This window comes from Myotis nattereri (genome assembly GCF_964212035.1).
Source record: "Myotis nattereri genome assembly, chromosome: 10".
In the NCBI taxonomy this organism is placed as follows: Eukaryota; Metazoa; Chordata; class Mammalia; order Chiroptera; family Vespertilionidae; genus Myotis; species Myotis nattereri.
Genome location: NC_138085.1, coordinates 77715082 through 77737393, shown reverse-complemented (window position 1 = coordinate 77737393; position 22312 = coordinate 77715082).

Below are 22312 nucleotides of genomic sequence, written 5' to 3'. Positions count from 1 at the left end.
AATCCTCAGCCCGCTATTAGCTAAGAGAAAGGCGGTTTTCAAGAACTCACCTTCATAAACAATGTGAGCAAGAACCCCTCTGAAGAAAGGAGTTTTGATTTTCCTGGGAAAAGTGAGAGAGAATGAACCCTGGACAGTCGGGGTGGGATTCGGAGCTCGGCCACTGCGAAGTGCTAAGTGAGAGAGCATCGTGAGAAGCACGCCTTTCTCTGTCTGGACTGAGGATCAATCTTTGTCAAACTGGAGTTAGTTAGGTCTCCGGGGAGCGAGGGGAAGTAGTAATTTAGGAGAAAAAGAGCTGTTACCTAGGGCTGCTGTTTACCTTACAGTAAATATAGGGGAATTGTGGTTAATAAAATAGGCTTATATTTTTCCTTTAAGAGAATAGCTATAATGTATGAAATATATCAGCATTCAGGCTTCAAAGCGAAACAATAGGCCACGGGATTTAATTAAAACAAGGAAAAAAGAAGAAACACTGTTTCTCTTTCATTGTTTGCAAACTTGTGCCACTTAGTTATTAATCGGGCCTAATGTTTTAAAGAGGAGTATTCATCTTGACTGTGAACTTTTCCCCCCATTGGGCTCATTATGTTAAACGTTGCATTTAACCCACACTTCGGGGGGATAAAAAGTGGCGTTTCTGTTGGTTTAAACTGTCAGATTGACTCACACAGTGGAACATGGGCTAGCTGGAAGTGGGGGGAATAGTTCAGTAAAAACAAAGTCCCTGGAAGGGCCTAGCTCCAGCCCCAAGCAGCGAGCCTGGGTTGCAATGATGCCTCCTGGCCTCTCCCAGGGGAAGAGCCTGGGAGAGGGCACGGAGAAAGAAGAGGTTGACTTGCTAGAAGCTACCACCACGATGCTGGCCTTTCTGCTTCTAACCTAACATTACCTCTCATTGGAGAATATTACCACTTATTGGAGAGATCCTGGGCAAAAATGGCAAGGAACAGAGCTGGTGTCATAACCCCAGCTTTTCTTTTGTTTCATTAGCTGAATTCAAATCTCCTGCTTCCTGTAACTTTTTTTATGTCTGCTGTGTTGCTGTGTGTCTTTTCTTCTATGCGACTGCAAATCTAATTCTCCACATGAAATAGGCCTTCATGTCTTCTTTTGGGAATGTTAGACCTTAGACCTTATCAGTACCTGGCATATAGTCAGAGCTAGTCACTGAATATTGTTAAAATAATTTTCAGGGGGTGGAGAAAATGCTGAGAAACAGGCTTGTGCCATGGGTAATGGTGTATATTTAAGAATTAGACAGTTGGGTTCAAATAAAAGTTTTGCGGACTTGTCATTAAGTTAGGTCTCAGGCCTTTTTTTTTTTTAATATGTTTTTCATGAATTTTTTTTTTTTAGAGAGAGAAATAGAGATATAGAAACATCCATGAGAGAGGAACATCATCAATCAGCTGTTTCTTGCATGGCCCCCACCAGGGATCAAGCCCACAACCCAGACATGTGCCCTGACCAGGAATCGAACCGGTGACCTTTGGTTTCTAGGTCAACACTCAACTGCTATGCCACACCGGTCGGGCTCTCAGGCGTTTTGTAAAATAGGCATAAGAATGGCTACTTCACATTGTGTAGGAATTAATGAAATCATGAATATGTTAATGCAAACATATGGCAGGCTATTGTGTAGACAGTTGCTGTGTGTTCATTTAGGGCATTGTCTGGCACTGTACATAGCCCTGAGACTGCCTGGCTGAAAATCCTGTGGGACTGCTAACTTAGATGGGTCATTTAGCCTTTCTACGCCTTCATTTCTCTTGGTGAAATGGAGATATGATACCCGCTCAAAGGGTTGTTGGAAGGGGTGAGTAAGGTTGTGTTTAAGTGGATGTGATGATGGATAAAGCCATCAACCTCAGACCTGCTGCTGCTGAAAATACTCTTCAAGCATTCTTCATCTTGAAGCATCTTTAATCAAGTCCAAAACTTTTGGTTTATGAGATGGCTTCAGTGACTCTATCTTCAGGGAAGATGAAGAGAAGATCAGTATTTACTTCAGTCAGTTACAATTTGAAGGGAAGAAAAACTCAATAACTTGGTGGCCACACGAACACCAGCAGTGTCTCCTATTGGCAGAGCAGACCCCAACGACCCGTTCCTCCAGTCACCTCGGCTGAGAGTGAGCGTGTCTTGATTGCTGCGGTTTTACAGTGTAGTTAATTTAAGAGTAACCAGCAACCATTAGTGCTAAGAAATGATTTTTTTTCTACGCTCTATCAGTCTCTTAAAATTTGGATATAAAATGTTGAAGATAAAGTAGCAATAATATTTACTTTTTGATACAACGCCAGATTTATTTCTGTTTCTCAAAAGTGCAGTCTATAATAGTGATATTCAGTTTCTGCCTTGGCTTTCAACCAAATGTTGACTCTAATTATCAGCCATTCAGCGAGGTCAAATGTGTGTGCCTTGATGAATGTGCAGTACCTAGTCAATTACCTGAAAATAACAAGCACCCCATGGATGAATATTTTATTATCATTGGTTGTGAGGATCAAGAGGTTTCCCTGTTGGCCAGGATTTCACAATACTCAGGAGGCCATCCACTGATGTTTTGTGGATCTTAGGCAAGTTTATTCCTCTTTGTGGCGTGATTTGCCCAAACCTAAGACAAGGGGGTGGTTTAGCCTCCACAGCCTCTAACTCTGGACTCTCTTCATGCTCGCCAAGCACTCCCCGTGTTTCCTCCATTCATCGCCATGGATGCATTGCAGATCCAGGAAGCAGCCATTCCAGGTGTCCATCTGGACCACTCGCTCTTTATTCTTCATCCAAACTCTAAGAGCTAGACCTTAGGTAAGTACAAAAGCTAAAGCCGTCAGAGAGAGGAATAATGAGCCCCTTCCTTATGATGAAACATTGACATGGATACCTGGTATATGTTCCCAAAGAAGAGCTCAACTCTAAGATAATTGCATGTCAGGGAAAATATAGATTAAAAAAAAATAAAACTCATTTGATGAAGAACCTAGATGGAAAAGTTTATGAGGCAACTAGCAGTGCCAAGAAGTGGTCCATAGCATCAGTGCTGCCTGCATTTCCTGTTCCTTTATCAAAGAAAACGATAGGGAAGAGCTGGCCATTGATTGATCTCTACGTTCCAAGCCATTACTAAGTATCCGACATACATTTTCTATCGACTGCTCATTACAACACTACCAGATGTGCACTAAATCATGCCTTTTATCGACGAGAGAGCCAATGTTCGGAGAGATTACCATGCATGCTGGGGTCATGTAGCAGTAGAGCTGGGTGGCTGAGCATGCCAGCCCTGGAGTCAGACTGCCTGGGTGTGTGCATGCCAGATCCACCATTCATTCATCCTGGGGTCCTGGGCAGCATTCTCATCTGCAACATGGAGATGATGATGGTGCACATGCCTGAGGGTTTAACTTACTTTTTTCTTGGGTAGTTTTTGGAAAACCCTCTGCACATAAGGCCAGTAAACCAAAATACACGGTGGTGCAAAGTAGGTTTATAGTTGTGAGTATGGGAAACACAGAGTTTATATGTGGCTTCTTGTTGATGTATTCATTATTGTATTTGAAAATAGACACAACTGTAAACCTACTTATTGTGAGTACGAGAAACACAGTTTATCCTTTTTTTTTTTTTTTTAACCTCACCAGAGGATATTTTTCCATTGATTTTTAGAGAGAGTGGAAGAGAGAGGGAAAGACAGAGAGAAATATCAATATGAGAAAAACACATTGATTGGTTGCACACCCCAGACCAGGGCCTGGGCTGGAGAGGAGCCTGCAACCAAGGTACGTGCCCTTGACTGGAATTGAGCCCAGGACCCTTTGGTCTGCAGGATGACGCTCTATCCACTGAGCCAAACCGGCCAGGGCCAAAGTTTGTTCTTGTATTTTTACTTATTCATTACTAGAGGCCCAGTGCATGAAATTTGTGCATGGGTAGGGCTCCTAGCATCTGCCAGCTGCCAGCTGCCATTTGGGGCCCCCCTCATTCCGCACCACCCCCTGGTGGTTGGTGCATGTCATAGCGAGCAATCGAACTCCCGGTCTCCTGGTCAAACTCCCAAGGGGACACTTTGCATATTAGGCTTTTATATATATAGATTGTATTTGAAAGTGGATACAACTGTAGACCTATTTTTGCCCCACCCTGCATTCTGAAGGGCTGCCCATCAGAGAGGCTGGTCTGGGAGGCTTACATCTTGTGAACTCAGGAATGGAGACCACGGACCAGGGACTCAGTTACTTCCCACCCCGAGCTCATAAAAAGCTTTGATGGAGGCCAGGGCGGCCTTGAATCTTTGATGCAGTTTAGAGTCTTTAAGAAGTGCTATGACCGCGTCACTCCTGACACCCATAAACTGTGCCTTGCATGTCCCTGGTGTTGCTGGAGGAAGGGAACTCCCCACGTTACGAGTTCAGCATCGGCAGCCTTTTCCCTCACAGAGGACCCTCTTCTCCATGGCTCTCTGCTCGCGTTAGGAAGGCGGACACAATGGGCCGCTCTCTCTCCACACAGAGCTCTTGCTGGCTGGACTAGAATCAGCACAAAAAGGGTCTGCAAACAGCAATCTGTCAGGGGCGGAGAAGAAAGGGATCTGATTAGAAGAAACAAGTGGTGGCTTTTGTGTGTGCCTCTTGCATCAGGACTTCTTCCGAGTCAGGGGGCATTGCAGCCAGAAGAGCGAGTAGTGTTGAATTTGCTACAAGTTTACCTGAGATGGAGGGCGGGTTGGATACAGCCAGGATCTTTTGTTCTGATGTTGACTTAGTCTTGTTGTCACGAATCAGCTATTGATTTTGGGGTCCCCATTAGTCTCGGGGAAGAGAGCTAATCCTTCTTTCATGTTTGTTTATATACCATATTTGGCCAGAGCTCCGGGTGCACTTTTCACCTTGATCCGCAAGTAGCAAGGCAAAAACATGACCTCGGTCCTGGAAGCCACCCTGGCCGTCCACTCTCCGCTGTTTGTTTAATCTCGTTCTGACTTCTGACTGCCTCCTGTTCCCAGGTATCGGGACATGTTACGAAAAGAAAGAGACCCCGAGATCAAAGCACTGGTCAGGTTTTTACTAGGGGGCACGTCTGAAAGGATTTGCAGGCGTGGGTGAATGGCTGGTGCGGTGACCTCCAGAAAATACTTTGCTCTCCAAATTGGGGCCAAGAGATTTATCACTGGCTAAGCCCGGACCTTCCAGGTCAGTCTCGGGTTATTTTTTGTTCATTGTGTGCAAAGACATGGTAGTTCTATTTCAGAATCCTGGAAAGCAAATATTTAGGACATCCTTTCAGGATAAAAGAGACTTCTGAGAGCATTTTTTAAAAAATCTTATTTAAGAATTCCCTATAAAAATGTTAACTTCAGTGTTGTCTGCTTGGAATCATTGTCCCTGGACAGATTTTTCCCTCGGCCACCAGCACTGTGGCAGTTCGAGACGATGGAAGCTTTGTCTTCTGCTCCGTGGAATTTCAATTTTCTGTCTGTGAAAGGCTACACCTGATGACAAATGAATTCAGGACAGTCCAGTTGTTTTTGCCTCATTCGTTGTATGAAGTATGTTTCAATAAAGGGGGACCATCAGCATGTGCAATATAAGATAACTTTGTTCTGTTATTATTTTATTGAAAGGGTGGCGATTTTAATGTGGTTTGGCACGTTCTTGTTGAAATCTGCAGAATAGGGAACTGACAGGAAGTGCAGTGTAACAGTTTAGAGCACAGAATTGGGGAGATTTATGTTCAAATCCTGAGTTATCATCTTTGTGATCTCAGGTGAGTCCTTTAAAGCCTTAATTTTATAATCCATAAGTGGGAGCAATGTTGGTATTGACATCAAGGGTTTATTCTTGGAAGGATACATGGACTTGAGTTCCATCTAGAGTTCACATTCTGTGTATCTCAAATCCATGTAACTCAATTCCCTTAAGACCTCCTTCTATTGCTATTTATGGTGTAATATTCTCGCATCCTTCAAACATGAAAACAAGAAATCAATTTTGGCTCTTCCGTGTATATAGCCAGTCCATTGCTTTTCCTGTTCCCTTTCCATCCATATCTCTTGAATCTGTATCTTATTTCTTTTCTCTAGTTAGCAGCTTGCCCAAGGTCACTGAGCTACTCAGATACGGAGCCAGGACTGGAATCCATTCTGTCTGACTCACTAAGTAATTCACCTTCCTGGCTTGTGCTTGAGTAACTGGGATCCTTTGATACTACAAGAGGCAATTCCAAAGAATGTAACTTGTAATTTTCTGGAACACTTTGGGAAGGAAAATACTCTGTAGACTTTTGTTTTGTCTTATGTCTGAGACTTACACCGGCTATTTTATGAGCCATTGACAGAGAAATGGAGGGATGGACTGGTTTACTTGCCACAACAGGATGCAATCTGATGACTGTCTAAGGATATAAAAGCCAATAAATATACTAAAGTATTTGTATCTAAAACTTTTCTGGTAAGAAATCATCAACTGAATTCACTAGGACATCTTACTTCCACCCTCAAAGTTCCAGTCTACTCGGTTTTGACGTCTTCTCCTGCGATTAGTTTGTTCCATAGGAGCTCACCTTAGACACAGGGTAAACTTTATAAGTCTGAGTTGTCATACATTTTTGTCTTAAGCCTGGATGATCCAGAGAATGTTTGGTGACAGAATGAATAAATAATTGATTGTTCACGTTGCTTAGGAAGTACATATGTAAATGTGTATGCACAGCAGTAACAGTGAGCTGACGGATCATTTTCTACTTCCTTACTATTTGTCTGTCAAGTAAAGATGGAGAAGACATCATCTTATCACATTATGACATTGTCTTCCCACTAATAACTGCTTTACCTCCAAAATCAAGAATTCTCCCATCCTACTTTCTGACTTCCGCTCTACCGAGACCATTCTTAAACTCCCTGGTTCCACCAGTTTAGTTATTTTTAATTAAAAAAAAATGAACTAAAACAGTTTAGGCTTCTACATTCTGTGTGATGAAAACAACTGTATGTGAACTCTTCCTATAAACACTATAAAAACCGAACAAAAATCTATGAACTGGTTGTTTCTTGTGCACTGGTTGTGCACAAGAGGAAGAACAGGGCTGTGATTCACCGATGATACTAGAACACGATGCAGGGTGTGGTGGTCTCTGAGATGAAGAGGGAAAAATAAAAGAGCTTGGAGAGACTGAGAACGGACACTGGAATTTATAGAGAGCAGTTCTAGAATTGAGGAAGCTAAACAAACTGCTAAGGACTGAATTATGCTCCACCCCGCATCTCCCAGAATTCATATGTTAAAGTTGTAACCCCATATATGGGAGGATTTAGAGATGGGGTCTTCAGGGGGTAGGTAGTTAGGTTTAGGAAATCTATGGAAAACTTGTGGCTAACATCATGTTTAATTGTGAAACACTGAAGACTTGTCTCCTAGAATCAGGAACAAGGCAAGGGTGTTGTCCCCTCTGATGATGCAAAGCTTGGAACCAGTGTTTCACAGAATTGTTAGCTGGCTTTTTGCCACACACCAGTGCCTACTGACTTATGGGTGACACTTTTATCTTGAGCTGCAGAACTGAGTCCGATGCAAAGGCTGTGCAATATTTGGCCCAGGAAGGTTCTAAAGTCTAAAGAAGCTGGAGAAACCCTTTTGTTTGGTCTTGGTGCCAGCTCAACACCTTGATTTCTGCCTCTGCTGTCACCTGGCCCTTCTGTTCTTCTGTCAGAAGAAGCTGTGGGGGAAGGCAGGGCTTTCTGACTCCTACCTGCATTATATTAGGTTGTCAATGTCTCACCACCTTCCCTGCACAGCAGGCACTGTTACAGAATTAGCAGACCACACCTCCATTCCAGGGATTGCTGCTACCCTCGGCTAAGTCTGGGTTTCTGTTACGTTCTCACATAAAGGGCAGCCTGGAGAAGCCACTCCAGGGAAGGTGCATACAGATGGGGAATGTGGATGGTTGAAAGGCAGCTACTCATGCTGTGAGCAACTCCTCTCTCCCTGTGACTCTATGTGCTAGGGAGAGGGGACCCAGGGGCCTTCAACTGCCTTCCGTGCTGGGAAGAGGGCACAGGGGATGTCAGCACATGGGTAAATGAATGGATGGTGGCCAGCTGGGTGATCTCCATGATCTCTCCACCCACCCAGGATTCTGCTCTGACATGTATCTGAGGATTAGTTTGAAAGGGGATCTGCCTGGTGAGCTTTCCAGTATTAACATAAAATGCTAGGGATTTCCCACTACATCCATGAATGAATTCTTCATGAGGAAACAAACTATTTTTCTTTTTTCTCACCTAGAGATATTATTTCCATTAATTTTTAGAGAGAATGGAAGGGAGGGGAAAAGAGAGAGAGAGAAAGAGACAGAGAGAGAGAGAGAGAGAGAGAGAGAGAGAGAGAGAGAGAGAATAACCTTAATGTGAGAGAGACACATCAAGTGGCTGCCTCTCGCAAATGCCCCGACCAGGGCCAAAGCCTGCAACTAAAGTATGTGCCCTTGACCAGAATCGAACCCAGGACCCTTCAGTCCTTGGACTGATACTCTATCCACTGAGCAAAACTGGTAGGACAAATTATATTTTATAAACATATAGCCGGAACCGGTTTGGCTCAGTGGATAGAGCGTCGGCCTGCGGACTGAAAGGTCCCAGGTTCGATTCCGGTCAAGGGCATGTACCTGGGTTGCAGGCACATCCCCAGTAGGAGATGTGCAGGAGGCAGCTGATCGATGTTTCTCTCTCATTGATGTTTCTAACTCTCTATCTCTCTCCCTTCCTCTCTGTAAAAAATCAATAAAATATATTTTAAAAAATATAAAATAAAAATAAACATATAAATCAGTGGTTTTATTGTATCTAAGAACTGCAGCTTTCAAATCTCAAAATGTGTCTCTTGTGGCTTATTGACAAACTAGAGGCCTGGTGTACAAAATTTGTTCATGAGTAGGGTCCTTAGGCCTGGCTGGTAATCAGGGCCGATTGGGGCCTTCTGGCTGCTGGCCGGGACCTTCTTTCCGGCTGCCAGCCAGGGCCTCCCTTTGTTCCGTCTTCCCCCTGGTGGTCAGTGCACGTCACAGTGAGCGATCAAACTCCTGGTCTCCCAGTCGAACTCCTGAGGGAACAATTTGTATATTAGGCTTTTATATATAGAGATATGTGTCCACTACTTCTAGTTCTCATAGTTCCATTTATGGATTCATTCAGGTAATGAGTGATTCCTAAGTGCCTGTTAGCCCCCAGGCTTGGATCAAGGGAGATATGATAATGTGTTTATCTATCTGTCTAACCTGTAGAATGTAAATGCCTTGAAATCAGTGAATTTTTTTCTAACTTGTTTTTGTAGGACTAATCCATTCCCTGATATCTGCCATGTAACGGGTGTGAGTGAATGGTTTCTGAAGGGTGCATGAGGGGGCAAATGGAAGAATGATTCTGCAGAAAGAAGAGACAATGCTCTTTCTCTTATTCAAACAGACAGGCAATCATTCTGAGGACCTTCGGTAGTGCAATTTCTCTGAAGGCCTCCACATTCTGAATAGTAAAAGGATTGGTCAGTCTGGCACACAGGTCTCTTTCCTGCATAATCCTCCAAAGAAAAGGTTTTAGACCATAAATGAAATAGTAGTTTGTGTGTCTGGAGTTGGCTATATATTTTCAATAGTCATGTAAGTAACATTCAGAAGGTCATCCACATGAATGAATGATGCATTGAACAAAAGTAGAGTATTGAACAAAGATTAAAAGTTTTCCTGTTTCTCTGAGCACCCAATAAGCCAACTGTTAAACAAATAAATAAATACAGATACATTTGGATTACCCCATATTCTGTACCTAGAGATCTCTGAAACTATCAAAACTCCATAATACTCTTATAGGACTTATGAATCCTTAAGAAAAGAAAATATACAAAACGCACACTTTGTGAAATAACATTAATCAATAATATAATAAAATGGTTGATGCTATAACACTCAACTATGTTGGATGTGTTTGATAGCCATGGAATGAGTCAGGCATTTACTGAGCACCTACTGGATAACAGAGCCCTATCTTTGGGGATAAAATAATTTAAAAGATTCTCAGAGCTATAGTGAGATGAGACACAGGCACTTTGTAACGGTACCTGACACTAAACAATTTAAAAGACAACATCATCCCACAGTCCCAGTTATGGCCATTACTTTCTAAAACCATGGTAATTCTTATTTCTACTATAATTTGAATTCCTATTTTTTTCTGATGATCAAATGGCATATTCCTACAGGAGAGATCACGAAACTAGACTTTTCAGATTCAGAATAAGTTTCATTACTGCACTTACTTGAAATAACCAACAACTACCTTGACCCCTGGGAGTGAGGCCCACAAACGCACGTGGTCGGTTTCTGTACAAGTAGGTGAGGGATTAATGTTAGACTGTTCTTCAGGTTCTTCATGGTTTTAATTTCCAAAGACTCTTTACACCTGACTCTTGGAGAACATGGAACTATATTAAGCAAGAATTTCAAAATAAACATGTTATTTTTCAGCCATGCAATAGTAGATTGAGAAGGAACTTAGGAATCTTGCCTGACAACCCCCCCCCCTTTTTTTTTTTTACAGACATAGGAAGGGGGTGTCCAAAGGGAAATGACTTGCTCAGAATCATCCATCAGTTGAGCTCACAGCTCACCTTGAAGTCAGGGGCTCTTGACTGTATTCCACTGACCTTCAGCGGTCTCAGGAAGACAGCAGAGGAGGCCTTCTGGAAGCGAGTGCTTTCAGTTTCCCTCAGAAGCTGGCACATTCGCACGTGCTCACCATGGGGTTTTGATTTAAATACTCAGCTGTCGTTGAAGCCACTGAGATTGGCGGTTGATCCCTCCGTTTATGTTGGTCTCCAACCCAGTAAACAACCCGGGCTCAATCCTGACCTGAGGTGCGCACTTTGTTCTTGCTTTCCAGGGATGCTTTTCCCTCACTGGAAAGATGTTCTGAAACCAGCATGAAGGCACAGGGATGTGGCCTTTCTGAGTATCTCATTTTCCAGAGGTGCCCTCCAACTGAAGCATCATGTTCAGTATTTCTAATCTAGAAAATGCTTTATTTCATAGCCCTTCATTAAGCGTTTTAGAATTCAGAGATGGCATCCAACAGTTTTTGAAGGAATGCTTAGGAAAGATCTGATAATCGCTAGGACAGCGGTTCTCAACCTGTGGGTCGTGACCCCTTTGGCGGTCGAACGAACCCTTCACAGGGGTTGCCTAAGACCATCCTGCATATCAAATATTTACATGACGATGCATAACAGTAGCAACATTACAGTTATGAAGTAGCAACGAAAATAATTTTATGGTTGGGTCACAACATGAGGACCTGTATTTAAAGGACCAGAAGGTTGCGAACCACTGCTCTAGGCAATGCTGATGGCTCTAATAAAGGAATGCTTAATGTGTGTCTAAGGGTCTACATCAAACTCGCTTTATTAGGCTCTCCTGAATTTTTAAATGATCACAATTGGCTTCCATCATTCTGAAAATTTGAAGTAACATGTTTCTTTTTTTAAAATTTATTGGGGTGACATTGGTTAATAAAATTATATAATATCAGGTGTACAATTCTATATCTCATTGTGTGTTCATCACCCCAAGTCAAGTCTCCTTCCAACACTATTTATTCCCCCTTTACCTTCTTCTACCTCCCCTCTTTCTTTCTGGTAATCAACACATTTCTTGATCATTCTAAAAATTTATGAAGAAAAGGAAACTTTGAATATTTCAAGCCATGTTCATTTTTCCTTGAGTCATAAAAGTTGTAGCCACAACCATCTTTGCAGCCCTATTCCTTCCTCCCCAGCTACCATTTCTAGATTTAAAACCCTGGAAAAAGTACAATTTCACCAGCCACCACTAGTACCCAGTGTCAGCAGCTCATATAAAACCTGGGAAAATATAGTTGGGATTAAAGAAATCTGTAAAACTATGAAGTGAGGCCATAGCATGTAAAATTCAATTCCTTTTACTGAGTACATAATTTATTAGGAAAGCTCTTTATTTATAGGAAGTGTGCTTGACACCTTATCCTTGGCAACTGCTTACATTTTTTAGAAGAACGAAAATGGATAAAATGTTTCCCAGTATAAGAATTCATTAATTTCTTAATAAATATCTCTAGGTCTATGCTTCATACCCACTCCTCTAACCACAAGCACAATTCTCCTTTCCTACCTTTCTCCCTCAAGTAAGTCCCCTTCCTCTACCCAGTATGGGGCTAGAGCTAACAGGGGTATATCCCTACTTCTACCCCTGTACCCACTGTCTCCTCCTTCCTCCAGGCACCCCATCCCCACTATTACATTCACTGCTAAATAACAAGCATTTGGCTTCTAGGCTCTCATTTCAATTCTCTCCTAGTTCAGTAAGCCATGCTCAACTTTGTAGCGAATCAGGATTTGGTCTTTTTTCCATGGCTATTTTCTCAGGAAAACATCAATTACCCCAATTTTGAACAACTTTGCAAACAGAAGGAGCCCTTCATCTTCAGACCCCTTTTGAGAGGTGTCACTGTCACCAGCACTTTCTCTTGGCCGGAGCCCCCCTCTCTTCCCAGACATATATTTCTTGTGTATCTGGCGCTTCCTGACACCCTGGGTTACAGAATTCTCATGAATGCCCTTAGCTGGCTGTGTGCTGAGTGGGGCTGTGTGAGCAGCAGGACTCGGGTGCAGAGATTAGCCCCAGTTCTTCCAAGATTGTTGTCCTTTGGACTTGCCATTTCGTTTCTGGAAAGGGCATGCCCTGATTTATTTTCTCAGATGGAGTTCTGAGATACTATATCACACTGTCATGTCTAGGGTTCCTTTCTGTTCTGGGGAAAGGGTAGGAAAAGCTTCACTCATTCATTTCAGAGACAAAACTCTGGATGAGGCAGGAGAGTGTGGTGGGCTTTGATGGGTGAAGGGCAACATGGGAAGGGAATAGAGGGAAGGCCCCGCCCCAAGCCCTACACATAGACGTTCTAAGGCAGCTGGCCATGATGCTGCCCTGGGTTTTCCAACTCTGCTCATACCTGCAGCTCTGTTGGTAGCCAAGGGCCTGTCTCAGGCCAAGAACAAACTCATCCTGTGGTCTTTGAGGGGAGTTTCTGTGTAGATGATGGGGGCTGGGGTACAAATGTTGGTGACCCAAGTTTACGATCTCATCAATTTCTTATTTAAAACTTTACATCCAAGGCCAGGTGTCCCAGGGCAAAGCCTAGATTGTCTCTTCCGAATTTATTTGTGGAGACTTTTATGTTGAACAAAGCAATCAAACTTTGAGGTTTTAAAAATGTATTTTGAGAAAATATCAAGTTCAAAAGAACTTATTTTAGGATTTGCATTTTGATCCATTGTCCCAATACTAATAGCAGGTCCATCAGGCAAATCCTTTGTTGGAACCCAAGCGAGGGAGCACGAAGACAAAAAGTGTTTAATGTTAAAAGTGGGGATGAACCCTGACTGGTTTGGCTCAGTGGATAGAGCGTCGGCCTGCGGACTGAAAGGTCCCAGGTTTGATTCTGGTCAAGGGCATGTACCTGAGTTGCGGGTACATCCCTGGTAGGAGGTGTGCAGGAGGCAGCTGATCGATGTTTCTCTCTCATCGATGTTTCTAACTCTCTATCCCTCTCCCTTCCTCTCTGTAAAAAATCAATAAAATATATTTAAAAAAAAAGGGGGGGGGTGAGTTAGAAGGGATTATTTTTCCCCTCTTGGTACATCTTTACATCTAAACAAAAGTAAAATCAATGCAATGTTTTGAGTTGGTGATTTATTCATTTACCCTGAAAAACAGATTATTTATCTCCTCAATCTTCAATGTAAAAAGAAAGAAAAACTTACAATGCATGGGCTGATTCTTCTCTGCCTGGGAAGCCCATTCCTCTTACCCACACCCTGTGCGCTCCACCCTCCTCCTGCTGGAATCTCCTGCCAGGGGATCTCTTCTCTAATGCCTTCCTGCTGCTCTTCATAAAAACCCTCACTTTGCTCTTCCTAGGCTCTGAGTCCTTCGTCCTCTGCCCACCGTGTGTCTTTGTAACACCTGGTCCCATTCCCCAGCACTGTCTGGCCCTGGAGCAGCAAGCTGCCTTGGAAGAGAATGAGATCTGCAGTGGGACAGACTCGCAGCTCTGCCTCATCCGTTTAGATGTGGAACTTAGGGCAAATTACTGAGTCCTAGGTTCTTTACTAAAAATGGGGAATAGAAATATATCCCTCGCACTGACAATCATGTAAGGCATCTAGTGTAGCATTTGGCACATGCTTGGCTTTGCATTTACGTATTTTACATTATTTTAATGTCTTTGGTAGGTGAACATTGCTTTTATTTTATTTTATTTTTCAATCCATTTAAAAAAAAAAAAAAAACCTTTATTGCTGAAAGTGTTACATAGGTCCTCCTTTTAGGTGAATATTGCTTTTAATTCATATTTTACCCCATCGCAGCTAAAGTAGAACTAAAAGACTAAAATATAGACTATACGAAAACTGACACAAATCTAGGTTTACTGCTTCCTAGTTGTGTGATTTGAGGAAATTTCTAAACTCTAGGTCTAAATTTCACTATTTAAAATTGGGCTGAATAACTAAATACCCAAAAAGGTTGCGTGAAGATGAAATGTGTAATGTATTAAGGTAATTAACAAAGAGCCCCGGCTAATAAATATCCCACAAATATTAGGAATGCTCTTCAACATGAGATCCAGCCAGGAGCAATTATCTCTACAATTTCCATCGGCTTCCCCCTCCCCAGAGCTCACTGTGTCCTGGGTAGGAATAGGGAGTGGGTGGGATAGGGGGGGCGGGGGCAGGCTTTAAGGATTCTCTGGGCCATGGCCCTCATGTACAGAAGTGGAAGCTAAAGCTTGGGGCGCTCTGGGGCCGGGCCCAGGCCACACAGGGAGCTAATGGCCAAGCACACCGGCGTGCGGGCTGTTTCCATAGTTCCCCAGGGCCTGACCTCCCTGCCACCTCTCATTTCTGTGCCTTTTGACCTACAGGAGTGCACAGCAAGGCCTTTGACAAATAAACAGTGGCCGAGAGATTAAACTGCACCTGAAGCTGGTTACGCAGGTTCGCTTAGCATTTGCACCAAGGGCAGGCGGAAACTTGGCTGCACCCAGACTGCAAAGGGATTAACCCATTCCCGGACTCAGCCTGTGAATTATTGCCCCCTTAGTCCACACAGAAAGGGAGGGAAGAGCTACATCTCATTAAAAGAAACACAAGCCTATGCAAATATTTTAAACAGGCAACGAAAACCCAACAACAACAAATAAAGCAATTGGAAAGATGAAAGACGCCAAATATTTTTGGATGTACAGAAAAAAATACTCCACGTTACCTCTGGCTGTCTCATGCATCACGCACCTGAAGGGAATATAGTGGAATACAGTGAAAAAAAGGTCATTTTCTCTGAGAAATCTTGGGAGCCACCTTAGCATTCTGCTGATCACCATCATGATTCAAACATCTTGATCTTTCTAATTACTCCACTCCAGCCAAACTGGGCTGCTCTTTGTGCTCTAAACAAGTTAACTGTTCTACTACCTCAGGACCTTTGCACATGCAATTCCTGCTGTTTGGATGGAATTCTCATGCACAGTGAGGTTTCTCTGGCCATTTTTGTTAGATCCCCTTCTCTCTCTGCCTTCTTATGGACATTCCCTCTTTCCTCTAGCTTCCTAAAACTTATTACCGCCTACATTTATTTACTTACTCATCAGTTAATGTATTTATTGTCTTCCACTGCAGCCTTCCCCATGTAAGCTCCTGGAGAGAAAGGATTTGTTCTATTCATTGGGTAGCCCCAAGGCCGGGGTCCGTGCAGGCACATTCTAAGCACGTAATAAGTGCTAAGCACACACGAGGGCATGTTTTGTGGAAAGTGAGAGGGTCGAGGGGTGGAGGAGCGAGTTGTGAGGGAGGAGGCTGCAGTGTGTCGCTAGAGCCAATGGTCTTGAATGACTGGATAAGAAGTTGAACAATCCTGAGAGCAGTGGGTCGCTCTTGGAGAGACAATGAAGGTGGCGGAGAATGTACGTCCACAAGACAGTCCCAGGTGCCGGCGATCCTGTACCAGCTCCCACGCCCCGCGTGCCTAAAGGACACTGAGCTCTCAGCACAACGCTGAGGAGTGGGGTGACTCCACATCCCTCTTACCACCTCCTCCATGCGGATTCTCTCATGCCCCTGTGGTCAGAGAACAAGTCTGTCTTCCCACTTTACCTTGTCCAAAGGAATGGAAATTTAATCTTAGATATCTGTGATGCTGGAGCACCGGAGAAGCTCATGTCCTTGCAAGAACAATCATTTATGTTAATGGCCAGGCACCTGTAGCTGCTCACACGCACGAGCCAGCCGAATCGCCTGCTTTCCCACCAACACTCGGGACCTGCTCGCTTCCAAAGCTCCAGCTACAGGCGGTGGCCGTGCATGTAAGTCTCCAAATCTGCAGTTCATTAAGCCCAGATTTTGCTACAATATTATTTTTGAAACTTCCCAATGGTTTGTTGTGAAGGAAAAGAATTCCCCTATGTGACACATGCTGGGTACATGGTGTAACAAATTTGGGGATTTTAGCCTCCCTTGACAATTACATTTCTTGCTCTATCAGCTGTTTTAACACATTTTCGTTGGGTTATTTGGGTTTTAATTGTATTTATTGCCAGACACTAGCTAGCACATGGCATTAGGCTCCAAAGTTTTAAATAAGACTTGTTTGTACCATTTATTTTGCGATGCTGTTTTTCACTTCCTATTACTTTTTCCCAATAATGTTATTGATGGAGAAGATGGTTTAGACCAGGGGTGGGCAAACTTTTTGACTCGAGGGCCACAGTGGGTTCTTAAACTGGACCGGAGGGCCGGAACAAAAGCATGGATGGAGTGTCTGTGTGAACTAATATAAATTCAAAGTAAACATCATTACATAAAAGGGTACGGTCTTTTTTTTCAATAGTTTTATTCATTTCAAAAGGGGCCGGATCCGGCCCGCGGGCCATAGTTTGCCCACGGCTGGTTTAGACTCTGAACCCAGGATCCTTGCTTAGGCGATTATCACACTCTAGCAGTTGGAATGTCTGTGCGTGGGTATGTATTATAATGTATTATATGTAAACCAGCGATGATTTTTACTTAAGTACATGCAGAAATAACCTCAACTGTATATATTTTTGATAGACTCACCCCTGTGATACAACAGACGTGTGGTCTTGTGGCAAATTCTGAGCTGAGTTTAGATCAAAGTAAATGACAGACAGCGGTGTCTGTTGAGGAGTTTCAATGGTCAGCTGGGAATTTCCTCTCCAGTTACTTCCTAATGAACTGAAATCTCGCTGATGTGGGATGACAGGAACTGCAGGGTTTGGTGTGGTTTACCGGGTTTTGCCAAGGGAATCTATATCCCCTGGGCTGGAGGCTGAAGTGTAGAATGACTTTTTGCCCAGGCCTGTGGGAGTACACGTGCCTTGTCATAACACTCCTCCTGGCCTTCTTCCATCTTGAGGATGTTTGTTTCACTGGAAAGATGGGGAAGAAGCTATTAGTAACACCATGTTGATCTCTTGTCGGGGGAGGGGAAATTGAGCCACAGGGTGAAAGGAAGAAGACGGCTCGGAAGGAATGGCTGATGTGTCTGTGATAACTCTGTTTACAGGGGTGAGAGGTGTCAGAGTGGCATTACTCAGGAGACTGGTTTGAACAGAATGTTGCAAATCACTTTCGAGATTTTTTTTTTTTTTTGGACTTCCCCATATTTTTTGGTGCTTGGAGTCAGGATTACTGGCTTTGGTAATTAATCCTTCCCAGCCTGCATTTTTTGCTACTGAGCGTAGCAGTTGATTCAGGGGCCCAACCTGCTAAAGGGAGATAATGCGGGACCTCTGGCACGGAGGCCTCTTCCTCACTGAGCCAGGGACATGCTCTCCAGGAGCGCAATTGGTAAAATCAACAGAGTTCAGACAGCTGGAGAGGTAACTTAGTATATATATACTCTGGGCGTTTGGAGGGCATTTTAAGAATATGTATATATATATTAAAAAAAAAACCTGTTAGTGTGGAGCACAAAGTTACTTGGGTTTGTGTGTGAGTACAGACATGGGCTCTTAAAGAGCTGTGATCTTTTCAAAGGAACCACTGATTTCAACATGAGTTTATCACAGAAGATCTTTCATGTCTGCTACGTTTGCCTGTTTATTTGGCTTGTGTTCATTTCACAAGCGCCCTGTGTTAATATCACAGCTATGCATGAAGGAATTCTCCTGGTTTGGTTTGACCAGAGCTAAGATGTTTAGGATTATCTTGCGCAATTGACTGTCGTTATCTTTGTGTTTCTCTGCAATTAGTTACTACGCCTTTAGACAACCCCTAGGCGTCTAGGGAGATTGTGTTGATAAAATGCTCCCTTTGCTCTCTATAGAGAAAGAGGATCGCTTTTCCACTGTGAGACCAATGAAGTTGTATGAGAAGTTATCACCAGAGTGGCCCCCTTTTGAAGGAGTTAAAATAAAGGAGCCATGCTCCCTAGCCCGGGCACCAGCCCTTGGCACAGAATAGGAACCTTAAAAAAACAAACAAACAAAAGCATTTGCCTGAGTAAATAATATTAAAGAGTGATTTTTCTATTGCTTTAAAATACTTTTATTAGTGACTGAAACAGTGTAACCTCGATTTTTGAGACTAGAGCAGTGAAATATTTTGAGCAAGTCTGCCCTTTTTTCCATCTTCATAAACATGAAAACCTTGCTATTTCTTTGAGTCTAAAGATGGTCTAAGGTGGGCTGGTGCAAGAGTGGGAGAAGCATCTCCTGTTTTGAGAAACAAAGGACAGGTATTTTTTCTGTCCCTGCCACTCCGCCTATGGCCTCAGGGCAGCCTGAGTCCCTTTACCATGTCCCTCTCACTCTGTCCTGGAATCCTGGTCACTCTGTCCCCGTAGAAGGCACATTCCTTGGAGTGAGGTTTATTTAAATACATCACCTGCCTGTGTATCCCTAGGGTCCACTTGATGCCTGTAACATACTAGGAGCTCAAACATGAGGGATTGAATGAATGATTAAATGGCAGAATTCTGAAAGCCCTTTTGAAAATACTGCATCCCTTCAGTTCTTGTGTGCCTGTGTCTCACCCAAGATGTTACTGCGCTCATCTAATTGTGTTTTTTCTTAATGTGTTTCATCTAAATTTAATTTTGTGCTCACGCCCACGACCTTACACCTCATAGCCACCAGTCTCACACACACTAATCACAGTAACTACACATCCTGTAGCTACTTTTTAGATTTTAAAAGTTAAAACAACAGCCCCCAGACTTATTTCATTCCCAGCGGTTTAGCCTCTAATGTCAGACACCTGAACCCTCTGTCAGCGAAGCTCTGGCCTGCGGGTCATGCTCAATATTTTGTTTTTAGGACTCAGCTTGACCAGTTGTAAACATGGAAAGACATTGGCCCTCATCCTCAAATTCTTTGCTCAATTAAACCTCCTTCGCCTGGCAGGCTCATCCTAGGGCAACCCTCAGAATCCTGACCTTTATTTACAGCCTGAAGTACCTGGAGACTCAGAGAAGGTGGGTGAGTCATGAATCAAAACCAAAACAGTTTTCCTTTAGATCAATGTTTCAGTCTTGCCTCATTTTGATGCCAAAAGCCCTAGATTTGGAGTGTGTGTGAGTGTGCGTGTATGGGGGAGGGGGGAGGATGGAGTGTGTGTGTGTGTGTGTGGGGGGGGTGACGGGTGGTGTGAGATGAACGGACTTCCTTCTGTGCTGTATAGCACACCATGAACTTTAGAGGGAGGATTTGCAAGTTGTTTAAGGTCTAAAATATGTGCTCCCTGCCTTTCTAGTACACGTGTTTGAGGCTGAGAATCTTATCAGTAGATAAGGGCAGAGAGGCTGCCATCCCACATTCCACAAACTCACTTCCAGATGGTTTCAGACTCGGGGTGAAAAACGCGAGCTCTTCAATCAAGCCAAACAGCCCACACCTTTATTGCCCCATTTGTTCAGCAGCCTGTCAGGGGCCTCCTAGCATCTCAGCATCAGCCACGGGGGCAGCTGTTTAGTTAACTCCTCGGGGCTGCGTTTTGGTGGGGGCAATGCATTTATGATGAAAAACAAATCGAAAGCCCCAAGGGTTTTTTTGTTCTTTCGCTTCTTTAGTGGTTACAGTTATCTGGAGCTTCTGAGTCAGTCCAAATAGCAACGGGGATGGGTTTTTTTTCAAAGGCGTCACTTGATCTTTTGTGCTGTTACTTTTTCTTTCTTTCCTTTTTATTTTCCTAAATCAGTCTGGTTATCTGACTTGAACGGGCAGAGATTTCCTTTCCTGGGTGCCAGGAAACAATGGCATTCTTCTGGACTCTGTGTGTGTGTGTGCGCGTATGTGTGTTGTAGAAATACGACAACTGCAGTATTAAATTCTTATAACAGTGACAAAGTTACATGTTGTTCTGTCCCAGGTTAAAATTTGGTTGTGAATAATTTTGGGCCAACTGAATTCTAATAAGAATTTTAGAATTGACTGCAAGACACCTCTATGCTATGCCTTAAGGTACACAGAGAAAGAACGTAAGGAAGGTCCTTAGCTTTGAGAAATTTGTATGGAAAATAGACACATATTTTTCTTAACCTTTTTTTATTTGGAAATAAGGCTTAATTTCACTAAGATTTGCAAAGATATTACAGTACCCTTCACCCGTCTTCCTCTAATGCTAACATCTTATCTAACCATAATATGAAAACAAATACATTTATGTTAACACGCTACTGCTAAGTAAACTACAGACTTCCACACTTTGCCCAGTTTTTCCACCAAAGCTCTTTTCTGTTGGGGGTCCAATCAGGATCCCACACATTGCGTTTAGATGGCACATCTCCTTGCCCTCCTCCAAACTGGGACAGTTTCTCGGTCCTTCTTGTCCACCATGACCTTGACAGGTTTGAGGATAGTGGTCGGGTTGTTTGAAGAGGGTCCTCTATACTCTCCTTTCAGCACCTGCAGAGGCTCGGCCTCTTTCGAATGCTCTCCAGAGGCAATGGGTGAGACTTATAGTCATATGTACTAAGAGCAGGAGCCAAAAGGCCCCTTCATTTTTAAAATGTAGACAGTAAGGTCTAGCTAGCCCTAGTTGGTTTGGCTCAGTGGATACAGCATCAGTCTGAGGACTGAAGGGTCTCAGGTTCAAATCCAGTCAGGGTACATGACTGGGTTGTGGGCTCAATCCCCAGTAAGGGGTGTGCAGGGGGCAGCTGATCAATGATTCTCTCTCATCATTGATGTTTTTCTCTCTCTCTCTCTCTCTCCCTCTCTGAAATCAATACACACACACACACACACACACATATGTTATACACATACATACATAAAATAAAATCCTATATAATAAAAGTCTAGTATGCAAATTGTTCCCTCGGGAGTTTGACCACCTGCTATGATGTGCACTGACCACCAGGGGGTGGCGCAGAGCAAAGGAAGTCCCTGGCTGGCAGCCGGCAGCCGGCAGCCAGGGAAGGAAGGCCCCTGCTGGCAGCCAGAAGGCCCTGATCAGCCCTGATCGCCAGCCAGGCCTGGGGACCCTACCCATGTATGAATTTCGTGCACCAGGCCTCTAGTATGTATATATATTATTATATATATTATTATATATAATATTATATATGTATATTAATTATATATGTACACATACTAGATGTATATATATACATACTTTTAATACACACACACACACACACACACATATAAAAGAGAAACTAAGGTCTAGAGAAGAAAATGAAGGACTCACCCTAAGTGCCAGTTAAGGCAGCTAAGTGAGATAGCTGGCAGAGGTAGGATCAGAACCAACCCAAGACCTCCTGGCTGCCCAGTAATGTTAGAGTTATTCTTTTTTCTGTTTGGAAACCTGGGGAAACTTGATTCCTGGGGAGTGTGACTTCCAGTGTGCTGCTTTGACACCCAGAGACTGCACTGCACATGCTTCCCTGAGCCCCAGCACAGAGCCCACTCAGCAGGCACCATGGAATTACTGAATTGTGCTCCAGACCCTCAAAGTGCTATGAATGGATAAAGAATAGACTCCAAGATAAGAGCTAAAACTGCATAAAGAAGGAAGAACTGAGAAAGTGTGAGTGAGGTCATGAAAAAACAACAGATTCCTACCAGCAGCCTAAGATGCTTGTAGCAGAGCCACCTGGAATAGTGGCTAATGGTTCCCATCCAGTGGCACATAACTTTCTTTACTCCTTTACTCACAATCCTGCCAGAAGGGACCTACCTGTGCCTTGATCTCAGAGTACTTTCTGCCCA